The sequence below is a fragment of the Dunckerocampus dactyliophorus genome, chromosome 15 (assembly GCF_027744805.1).
Source record: "Dunckerocampus dactyliophorus isolate RoL2022-P2 chromosome 15, RoL_Ddac_1.1, whole genome shotgun sequence".
NCBI lineage: Eukaryota > Metazoa > Chordata > Actinopteri > Syngnathiformes > Syngnathidae > Dunckerocampus > Dunckerocampus dactyliophorus.
In genome coordinates this window covers 21,440,200-21,451,616 of record NC_072833.1, presented here as the reverse complement: position 1 = coordinate 21,451,616, position 11,417 = coordinate 21,440,200, and the positions used below count along the sequence as shown (strand labels likewise).

General features: G+C 40.5%; 1 protein-coding gene across 5 annotated transcripts in view; it reads left to right on the top strand.

Moving 5' to 3' along the window:
- Window positions 1-6,733: 6,733 nt before the first annotated feature.
- Window positions 6,734-11,417, top strand: part of aco1 (aconitase 1, soluble) — a 46,740-nt gene continuing 42,056 nt past the window's right edge. Inside the window, exons 1-3 of one of the 5 annotated variants that reach the window (XM_054800871.1) lie at window positions 6,742-6,802; window positions 10,115-10,358; window positions 11,140-11,218. The gene's annotated coding sequence lies outside the window, so the exon portion shown is untranslated. Of the gene's footprint in view, window positions 6,803-10,114; window positions 10,359-11,139; window positions 11,231-11,417 lie in introns of all 5 variants that reach the window. The other 4 variants (XM_054800873.1, XM_054800872.1, XM_054800874.1 and 1 more) reach the window with 4 other exon arrangements.

The window sequence follows — 11,417 nt, the reverse complement described above, 5'->3', positions numbered from 1 at the left end:
GGAGCGCTGTGAGGGTCATGTTTTTTGACTTCTCCAGTGCCTTTAACACCATCCAGCCGTCACTACTCAGAGTGAAGATGGAGAGTGTGGGAGTAGACCAACACCTGACTGCATGGGTTATAGACTACCTCACCAACAGACCACAGTATGTGAGGCTCCGTCACTGTGTGTCTGACATGGTACTCTGCAGCACAGGTGCCCCTCAGGGTACGGTGCTCTCCCCTTTCCTCTTCACCCTCTACACCTCGGACTTCACACACAACTCCACTCAGTGTCACATCCAGAAGTTCTCCGACGACACAGCCATCGTTGGTTGTGTTTCAGAGGGGAATGATCTGGAATACAGGGTTTCTTTACACTGTTCTCTTTACTTGTCTTGCTTGCTTGCTGCTGTAACAAGTGAATTTCCCCGCTGTGGGATAAATAAAGTACAAATACAAATACAAATACAAATACAAATACAAATACAAATACAAATACAAATACAATACATTTGCTGACAAAGTGGCAATTCACACCCAAAATTAGCTGAAAACCCAATGGTGGCCATATCATTAGGAACACTCAGCCAGTTTAAGAAGGCTGCAGGAGATGGACCAGCTATTGCAACTTCATTTGGTTTTAGTGTGTACACCCCTTTGGTGACCCCCCACAAAGCCACATGCATTGCATTGCATTTGCTGAAAAAGTGACAATTTGCAACCAAAATCGAACTTTCCCTACCACGTCGCCCCAATTTGTTTCCTCTCCCCCGTCCTTACCAAATTTAATTCCCAGTATTTTTTGGTCAGTCTGTGTCACAGTCAGGGGAACTCCTGTCTTTTCAGCTTCGGTCCAGGGTCCATAAAACTGGGCGCGGGTCTTTTCTCTTTTGAGTTTTGACCCAGAGGCCCGTCCATACCAGTCAGTCAGGTCCAGTGCTCTTTTAACAGATACAATGTCCGTGCATAAAATGTTAAAATCGTCCATGTATTGAATACATTTTGGTGCGAGTCCCCCTGGAATGGTCACCCCGTTGATCCATTTGTCCCTCCTCAATATTTGTGCCAGAGGTTTTATACATAAAACATACAGAAAGGCAGATAACGGACATCCCTGACGGACGTCGCAGTTGTTTTTGACTGCTTTTGTCAGAATCCCGTTAACCACAAATTTGCTGGTAATATCCCAGTACAGCAGTCCCACCCATGCTACAAACCTTTCTGGAAAACCCATTTTTTGCAGTACCCTAAAAAGATACTGGTGTGAGACCCAATCAAAGGCTTTCTCAAAATCTAAATGTAGGACTCCTAACCGAGTGTTTCTGTCTCTCAAGACAGATGGTGTCACGAATCAGCATGAGGCTGTCTGTGATCTTCCTCCCTGGGATGGCACAGGTTTGATCCGGGTTGATCAAGTCATCTAAAAACATGGGACAGTTTTCTAAAAATGTTACAGTCACAGTTTAAAAGGGTAATAGGGCTCCAGTTTTTTAGGTCGGTCTTGTCTTTCATCTTGTAAAGGAGCATCACTATCCCTACTCTAAAACTGTCAGGTAGTCGGCTACTTTGTTCAAATTCTTTAAAAACAGCGAGTAACTCTGGTGCTAAAATATCCCAAAAAGTTGAATAAAATTCCAAGGGAAGTCCATCCCCACCCGGGGACTTCCCCCTCTTAAATGCCTTGATGCATTTATTTAACTCTTTGTGAGTAAAATCCGGTTTTAAAAGCACATTTTCACTCACTGTTTTTTCAATAAAACCTAAAACTTCTGAATTGCTTCAGACTCTGTATTTTTATTTGCATAAAGGTCCTGGTAAAAGTGTTCTATGGTTTCATTTATTTCGGTTGTTGCTTCCACTATGCACCCTTCTTTATTTGGTCATTTTTAAATATCTCCTGCCTTGCTTAGGATTTTTTAGAAGAAATACCGCTTCTTCTATTTCTTTTTCATTACTCCTAAAAATAACACCTTTACTTTTGATTTTTGCTAGAGTAACCATTTCATTTTTTACCTGTTTGATTTCTTCTTTAAAATTCAGCCCTTTTTGTGTTAAGTTAAAACAACGTGGTAAACGTTTTTGCCGCCCCATCATGCGTCTCTTTCCTTTGTAACATTTTTTTCGTCCTGCTTTTTGAAAGAAAAAAACGGGTCCTTAACTTCACCATTTCCCACCACTGTGCTCGTGAAACATGTAAGTGTTGAAGGGTCTGCCAGTCCCTGAAACGCTCCCTGGAATGACTGACCAAGTCCCCCTTCTGTCTTTCCTGCTTAAAATGCAATTACAATCCCCCCCCACCACTATAGTTTCCCGGCCTAGCATGTGGAACTGCAAGTTTTCTAAAAAATCATACCTTTGATTTTTCTCGTTAAAACCATAAATATTTAAGAGGTTAAAATCCTGTCCTATAAACGTCAAGTGTGCCGATAGTGCTCGTCCCTCTCTCACCACGGTGCTCCCCTTCACCGTAACATGGGGGTTTTTAATTAAAATTAACTCCGTCATTTTTGTTCTCATTTGAGCCGCTCCATAAGGATGTTTGTGGCCACATTTCCTCCCACTGCTTGTAGTTTTTTTTAAAAAAAAAGGTAAACCACATTCTTGTAGTAAAAACACATCTGACTTAAAAGTTTGAAGGAAGGATAAAACACTCTGAGCTCTAACTTCTGACTTCATACTTCTCACATGGATGGTAGAGAAGGTGAGCGTCAAGTATGATTTTTTGAAAAACAATTAAAAACTAAAAGGGCCTAAAATTTAAAAAACAACTTAAAATTACACTGTGACTAAGACATTTCTTGTGAGTGAGGCGCCTCCTTCACTCCAGGTGGTGAGGGCTGGGGGGGGGGGGGGGGGTTCCATTCCCTGTCGGCGTCTGGGTGTCGGTGGTTCCTGGAGTCTGCTATTAAAAGTTCTTTTCTCCCGCGGGGTTGACTGTAAAACAACATTTAAGAACGACAATTCATTTGGTGAGCTTGAGGGGAAGACTCGGGGCTCCTCCAGAGAAGAACAGTCTGAGAGGACCTCTGGCCTTCCCCTCTTTTCTGATAAAAAGGATGAGTCAGATGACAGCTCTGAAGCAAGTCTTTTGGCTTGTTGGGCATTGTGATGAGGAGGATGAGGATGAGGAGGAGGGGAGGGGATGGGGAAGGTAGAGTCCCTCCATAGAGAGTTGCAACATGACGAGTCGAAAAAACGGTCACGTGACTCGTGGAGCCATCTTGGGGCCAAATTTGCGTTTGCCTTTTCTTTACTGTATTCTTGGCCGTATTCTTGTTTATTCCCCAAAAATGCCAGGTTGTTGTGCATTTGGATGCACAAATAGACATGACAAGGGTTTCAAGCTTGACTGATTCCCTTCAGATGTCAACAGACGGGCAATTTGGGAAAATAAAATCAACCGTTTGGGCTGGAAGCCGAACTCGTCTTCAAAGCTGTGCGATGTAGGCTCTGTATATGTTAACATGTTTAATGTCACAATGTTTTAAAAACTTGACAGCCACCTTGGGCTATGTTGCTAAGTTTAAGGCATCTCTTGATGAGCTGGGCACGTTTTGGAGAGAGTGTTTACCTAAATATTGTGTTCTACTTAATTGTTTTGATATAAGAAAGTAGCCTAAACGTAAAATATACTATTAAAAAATGAAAAAATAAGGCAGTCATGGATGCTTAGAATTAAGAATGATCCTTGTGTAAATCACCTCTGGTTGCAAATAAATGAATCCATGATTTCCAGCAAACTTATAAAACTGCATTCATTTTGAAATCTGTTGGCATTGAATGTATCGTGAAATTCTGCTTTTTATTCCATTTACAGTTGAAATCAAATGTTGAAGTTAATGCAACTGTTCCATATTCAACAGAATTCATATTTTTTTTTTTAGGTAGGCTGAATTTGCTAACTTAATAAGCAGTTGGCAAAGCATTCATGCATGATGTCCATATCAGTTCAACAATGTTTTCATTCATGCAGTCAAGTCAGTCAAATTATACCATATTAGACATTGGAAAATATAGATCTATAAATAATTATAAAACAGACATTTTGCATGCATCCCTTTGTGCAGACACATTGCCATTTACATGCTTTGTCGTACTGTGCACGCAGGCCGCGTGCTTGAATTGGCCCCAACATGGCGGCGTAATCTCAGTTGTCGTAACTCTCTATATGAAGGGACTCTAGGGGAAGGGACCCTCTTCCTCAGTCTCTGGTATTGCTGGCTTTCCGGTGAGTGCACTCCTGACTTGTCAGCAGGCCACTTTGGGTCATGTTTCCGTAACTTGTGTAAGCCCCTCCCTCTCTCCCGCCTCACCTGGTTCTTCTCCTCCAATCACGGGTTTTGGCGGGAGATTTGAGTTCACAACTGTTTCAACTGCCCTTTGGGCACTGACATTTTCCTCTCCAATTTCCTCATTTTGTTTTTCTTTTCCAGCCTACAACTTGTTGGCAAAGGATGGGCAGTCTCTGAAGAGATGGTTTGAATCTCCACAGAGGTTGCACCTTTTGCCATTGGTGCATTGTTCAAAAGTGTGACCAATTTCTCTACATTTACGACACACAGTCTGCTGACGTGCCTCTGCCAGGTGCCCATGCTCACCACACTTGCGACAGCGCTTGGGCTGATCCTGGTAGTGTATGTAGCCTTGGTTTTCTCCCAGATCTATCGTTGATGGGAGATGTTACACGCCCTGGAAGCCCTGAGGGTCCTGCCATTGTTGGATGGGGAGCCTCCAGGCGCGATTCCAGATGCCATCTTCATCTCTCACCTTCATAGCCTGGCCTTTAACCGTGCAATATCTTCCCAGCCAAAAACAAATGTCGTCTGCAGTCACTGGTTCATTAAACATTCCAACAATAACGATTTTAGCCGCTTTGTCGGTCAGTTTTTCAACATTGAGCACAGACAACTGGGGTTTAGCATCTTCATACCTCATCCAAAATTCTCTCAGAGTTGCAGCAGACTGTAAACTTACATCAAAGCCTTTTTTAAAAGACAGTGTCAAAACACAATTTAGCTCCTCAGGAGTCAGTTGGATGAGTTCACGGGAAAAGTCCAGTCTGGACATTCCCAGTGGTTCACCATCCACTCCCTTGAAAGTAAAACACACGCTGTGGTTCTTCCCCATACCGGCATGGCTGGCTGACATGGTGGAGGCACCACCAGCAAAGAACTAAAGTGCCCAATAAAAAACACTTATGGAAAAAAAACACTTTTATGGCGCTGCAGCTAAAACACATTTAACGAAAATAGAAAGAAATATTCACAAAGCATTTAGGATATGTACAGGTGCAATCATATCAACACCAATTAAAGCAATGCAGGTTGAGTTAGCAGAAGTAGCGTATGACCTGAGAAGAGATCAACTTATGTTGACATATTGGAGTAGATTTAAGGGATGTAGGCATAGAAATTTGGCCACAATATGTGATAGAGGAATGTTGGGAGTATAATACAACTAAAAGTCATAGCTTTGGGTGGGTAGTTAAAGATAAACAGACAAATATAACATAAAAAATATACATAGTAATAATTCTATACCCATAAGTAATGTAGGTAATGGCTATTTCCAAAACCTGAAGTAGATATACATATAACAGAGTTAAAAAATAAGTGGGAAGATGGTGGAAAAGGACATAAGGCAAGTCAATATATTAGAAACGAATATTAGTTATTTAGATATTTATACAAATGGATCAAAAAGTGAAGAAAAGAAGGTGGGGATTGGAATCTATTTACCATCAATGAACTAAAGCATTACAAAAAGATGACCAGATCAGCTCTCAGTTTATACAGCAGTGATTATTGGTTTGTAATGGATAGAGGAAATAAAAGCAGATAGAGTGGTATGTTGTGTGGACTTCTCTGGCAGGCTTATACAGTATTAAAAATATGAAATCAAGTCGAGAGGATTTACTATTAGAAATACATCAAAGCCTATTCCAATTACGCATGTTAAAAATAGAAATAAGGTTCTGCTGGGTACCTGCACATGTAGGGCTGGAAGGGAATGAGGGAGCAGATAGAATTGCTAAAATGGGGATTAGAAGGAATGAAATTATAAATATACCTGCTGGTAAAGGTGAAGTAAAGGCAATAATCAAAAAACAAATGATGGAGAAATGGCAAAGCAGGTGGGACGAGGGTGGTAGCGGGAGAAAATATTATAGAGTACAAAAATCTATCAGTGCAGAAGGGGTGAAGAGGAAAAACAGAAGAGAGGAAATAGTGTTAACTAGGATGAGGTTCAATCACACCGGGTTAAATGACACAATGTTTTTGATAGGGAAACGCAAATGGAAAGTATGTGTGGAGTGCAAAAATAGAGAGAAGATGGAACACATATTACTACGCTGCAAGAGATATAGGGAAGAGTGTGTAAAGTTAAGGAAAAGGATTACTAAGGTAGGAAGGGAATGGAGCATTGAGGGTATCTTAGGAACAGGTGGGGAGGGGGTTAGAGATATACAGAGGGTGGTGAAAGAATATTTGAAGGACACAGGATTGTATAATAGAATATAGATATTATTAGAATATTTTATTATAGTTATTATTATATATTATATTATATTTATATTATTAATATTATTATTAGTATAAGTAATTTCCTCTCAATATCCGAATTAGTATAAAATAAGATACATGGCCCATGTTACATACTCTGGCACAGTAGGTAGCGGTATGCACCTTTAAAGTCATGGTTGCAACCCGCCATTAAACTAAAAGAAGAAGAAGAAGAAGAACGAAGAAGATGACAGACACGGAAGTAGACGAAGAACGCGGAAGCGCAGTCGACTGTCAAGCGACGTTTGTCAAGACCAGGTAGGTCTGTTCGGTGATTTATTTAACTTTTTACAAAACTGCAATAAAACAGTTTAATTAGTAACTGATAGATGAAATAGTTGGAGCTTTATCTCACCGCCCTTAGCTTAGCCGTCGCTCATTTGACGAAGTTAGCACAACGTTTTACGATGAACGCCAATATTAAAAATATAAATATAAGTCATTGATTTTAATGGTAGGCTACGGTTAAAACAGTGTATATGCGTTTAACAAAGCGGCTTATGCTGTAACTTGACACTGGGCAGAAGACTTTAGACTTTGTGCGCCCCCTGCCTTATCTGCTTGGCAACTAGAACACAATTAAATAAACAAAAATGCACACATACAGACCTGATCAAAATCTTAAGACCAGTTGAAAAATTGCTAGAATTAGCATTTTGCACATTTGGATCTTAATGAGGTTTTAAGTAGAGCTACAATATGCAGAAGCAAGAAGGGGGAGTTTGTAACATTTGGAACTTGTAATTTAAAAAAAAACAACAACAAAACGACTGAAATCACCTGATCAAAAGTTTAACACCACAGGCTATGAAGGCCAAAATCTGCTCAAAGTGTTCATTTTTCTGTCAGGCATTCACACTGTCATTCCCTCCTGATGGCTAAAGCTAAGAAGCTCTTTTTGAATGTAGTCGGATTGTCAAGCTGCATAAGCAAGGCCTCTCGCAGCGTGCCATTGCTGCTGAGGTTGGGCACAGTAAGACAGTCATTCTACATTTTTTCAAAGAGCCTCAGCATTGTGGAACAAAAAAGTCAAGTAGCAGACCCAAAAAAATCACACCGGAGGATCCAATTGGCTGTCCATCAAGACACATGGCGGTCTTCGACCCAAATTAAGGCCCTTACTGGTGCCGACTGCAGCACAACAACCATCAGACGGCATCTGTGGGAAAAGGGTTTAAAAAAAACAATAAACTAATTCAAAGACCTCGTTTCCCTCAACGCAACAAAACTGCCCGTTTAGACTTTGCCACGGAGCATCAAACATGGGACATTGAAAGGTGGAAAAAAGTTTTATTCTCTGATGAGGAAAAAATGTAACCTTGACGGTCCAGATGGCTTCCAAGGTTACTGGCATGACAGAGATCCCACCTGAGATGTTTTCTACCCGGCACGTGGAGGGGGGTCCATCATGATCTGGGGTGATTTTTCATTCAGTGGAACACTGGAGCTTCAGGTGGTGCAGGGTCGTCAAACGGCGGATGCTTATGTTCAGATGTTGCAGTGGGCATCCCTCATGACTGAGGGCCCTCGTCTGTGTGGTAACAGATGGGTCTTTCAACAGGTCAACGCTGCAGTTCACAATGCTAGCTTGACCAAGGACTTCTTCAGGGACCATCCTGCATGTTCCCATGATTTAAATCCCATAGAGAACATTTGGGGATGGATGGCAAGGGAAGTTTATAAAAATGGCCAGTTTATAAAAATCAGTTCCAGACAGTTGATGCCCTTGGTGAAGCCATCTTCACCACTTGGAGCAATGTTCCCACTAGCCTCCTGGAAACACTCGCATCGAGCATGCCCAAACAAATTTTTGAAGTGATTAACAAGAATGGTGGAGCTACTCATTACTGAGTCCTACTGAGAACATTTTTTTGTTCTGGTTTGGAGAGTTTTAAAAAAATTTTGAGGGATGATCTTAAACTTTTGATCAGCTGATAAACAGCCTATTTCAGTTTGTTTCAATTGTTTTTTTCAATAAATTACTTTTTCAAAGTGCTTTTTGTCTCACTCCCCCTTCTTGCGTTTGCATATTGTAGCTCTACTTAAAACCTCATTAAGATCCAAATGTGCAAAATGCAAAATCTAGCAATTTTTCAACTGGTCTTAAGATTTTGATCAGGTCTGTATACTAGCAATATTACAACTTTTTTTAAATTTGTAAAATCAAGTCTTTGATTAATTCTCTCTGATAAACCACGACTTGAACTTTAATGTGATACCTCATTCACTCTCTACACCAAATATTAGAGCCAGTTAGAGCAGATTTTATACCGGAAAATAGTGCCTTTGGTCCCCATTGCTTTAACATTGAGTCAAGACAAAAGCTGTGCTCGACCCACGGACAACCTTACTACAAAATATATAATAACTTAGGCTGTGAAAAAGTCCAGGGAAGAAAGTTTAGTGTTTAGTATTTTTCATCTATATGCTTCACACTGCAGTGCAGCAGCATGCTGTGTATTCCTTTTCACCACACACAAACCACAATGCAAATGTGACATGTAGTATTTCGGGGGGAAAAAAAACACAAACTGCCAATTTAATTTTTATGAAATTTGTCTGCAGATAGATATTAAAATAAATCAATCTTCCATGTACGTTTGATCTTCTTCCATAGCTCCGGTCCATGAATTTGAAAGGCTTTAAGTTGTACTTATTTTTTTCGAATTTACTTGATGTGATCCAACACTCAATAGAAATCCGATACGCTCACTGTCAGGTTTTTTCATCGCTAAAATATGGGTTTTGTAACATTGCTACATATACATACAAAAATGAATACCTGTCAATTATGTTTATATAATTTGCAATCGTTCATATTCATGATGGCCATCGTCTTGCATAATATACTGTAAATACATAAAAACACTGGCATTACACTCCTGGTCAAAATGTCAAGAACAGCTGAAAAATTGCAAGAATTTACATTTTGCACTGTTGGAACTTAAAGAGGTGCTAAGTAGAGCTTCAAAATGCAAACACAAGAAATGGGAGTGGGACAAAACATTTTTGGAGTAAGCAATTTATTGCTAGCAACCATTAAACTAAAATGGGCTGTTCATCAGCTGATCAAAAGACCATAGCTCAAAAACCCCGAAACCCTCCCTAAAATTGAGAAAAAAAGACTCAGTAATGAGTAGCTGCGCCATTCTTGTTAATCACCGCAAAAATTGTTTTAGGCATGCTTGATGCCAGTGTTTCCAGGAGGTTAGTAGGAATGTTGCTCCAGGTGGTGAAGATGGCTTCACGGAGGGCATTCACTGACTACGTTTACATGCAGTCAATATTCAGGTTAAGGTCAATATTCCAGTTTCTGAAACATTCGGAATAACCCGTTAACATGCGTGACGTGGAAAAAAAGAAGAAAAAAACCCTGCACGGACAATGTTTCGACGCACGATAAACGTCATGACGCAATGCGCGTCACTTCCGCTTCTTCTTTCTGTATCCAAAAACAACAACAGCAACGGCTCGGTGGATAATGAACGCCTCTGTTTGCGTTTTGGAGCTGATTCTGAGCCACTACCAGTACTTGACTCTATTCTGTCTCACTTTCTTCATTAATGGAAGGTGAGAACGTGAAGAAATAGGAAATGGAGCCGGAGCTGTGCCATCCACATCAATGCTACATCCCCAGAGCCCCCCGGACACTTTTAAAGATGCGTTCGTACAAACCCTGCTTAATTCTACACCACCCACAGAACACTACCTCGTTTAGAAGAGTCTAACAACTACGATTTGTCCTTTTTTTCAATATCTCCTCCTCCTTTTCCACCACCACAAACGACGTATGCGCGACCACTCCTCTTCAAAGGTAAATAACATTTATCATTACGTATTATTATATCATTTTTATTATTATTTTCATTAATTATCCTCTTTTAATATTACTACTGCATCCAAACTCATATTTACATACATACGCATATACTGTATGTATATATGTATACACGTATATGTAGTCCCTATATAATTGGTAATATTAAATTTTTTTCGATTTAAGAACAAAGCGACTCACGAGCGGTCGTCTGGAACCAATTATGTTCGTTGGTTGGGGACTCAGTGTACTGTACTTAAATAAAATATGTGTACTTAACTTAAATATCAGTTCAACAGAAATGTTCACTTTTCCAGATCAATACAATGAAAATATAACAATTTTCACAGTCAACTGTCTTCACCTTTATCTAAATATCTACCTGCGCGGAAGGTAACCAGTTCATGGCCCAAGGTAACCACCTCAGCCACATCCCGGCACACACAACAATGCGTGTGCACCCATCCACGAACAACAACCTCTCCCACCGCAACCACACCACCACTACCACTACCGCAATCAGCAGAATCCCCCCACAATCCACAGCATAGACAAAATGAGCCTCTAACCACATTTCACAACCAACATGAACAGAAGAGGATCAGTGGTCTTGTTTCAGTGAGATGATATCCGAAACAAGGACGGAAGAAAAGAATGCAACAAACTTGACAATGTGTTCAAATGGACACATTGAACAGTCATACTATGATCTTGCTACTTCCCAGTTGTCGTTACTATCTCCACTACAGTGATTTAATTTTTTTTTCTCTCTGTATAGTGAGTTGATAGTGTGGACCAGTTGAGAGTGAGCAATGGCCCCCAGTCAACAAGCCCTCACCCAGCTGCCCTGACTTCTGGTAGCTGAATTTGTCAGTGATGTTTTTATCCTATGCTGTGTGATGTGTTAAAAAGACGACACTTTATAAGACTGCTGGGATGGAGAGACCCCACCCGCCCAGATCCATGTCTCGCCTACCCTAAATCTCTTGTTTGGTTTGAGTAGCAATAGCAGTGACAATGGTAACAACAGCATGCTAATTATTAATTTTGTTCCTT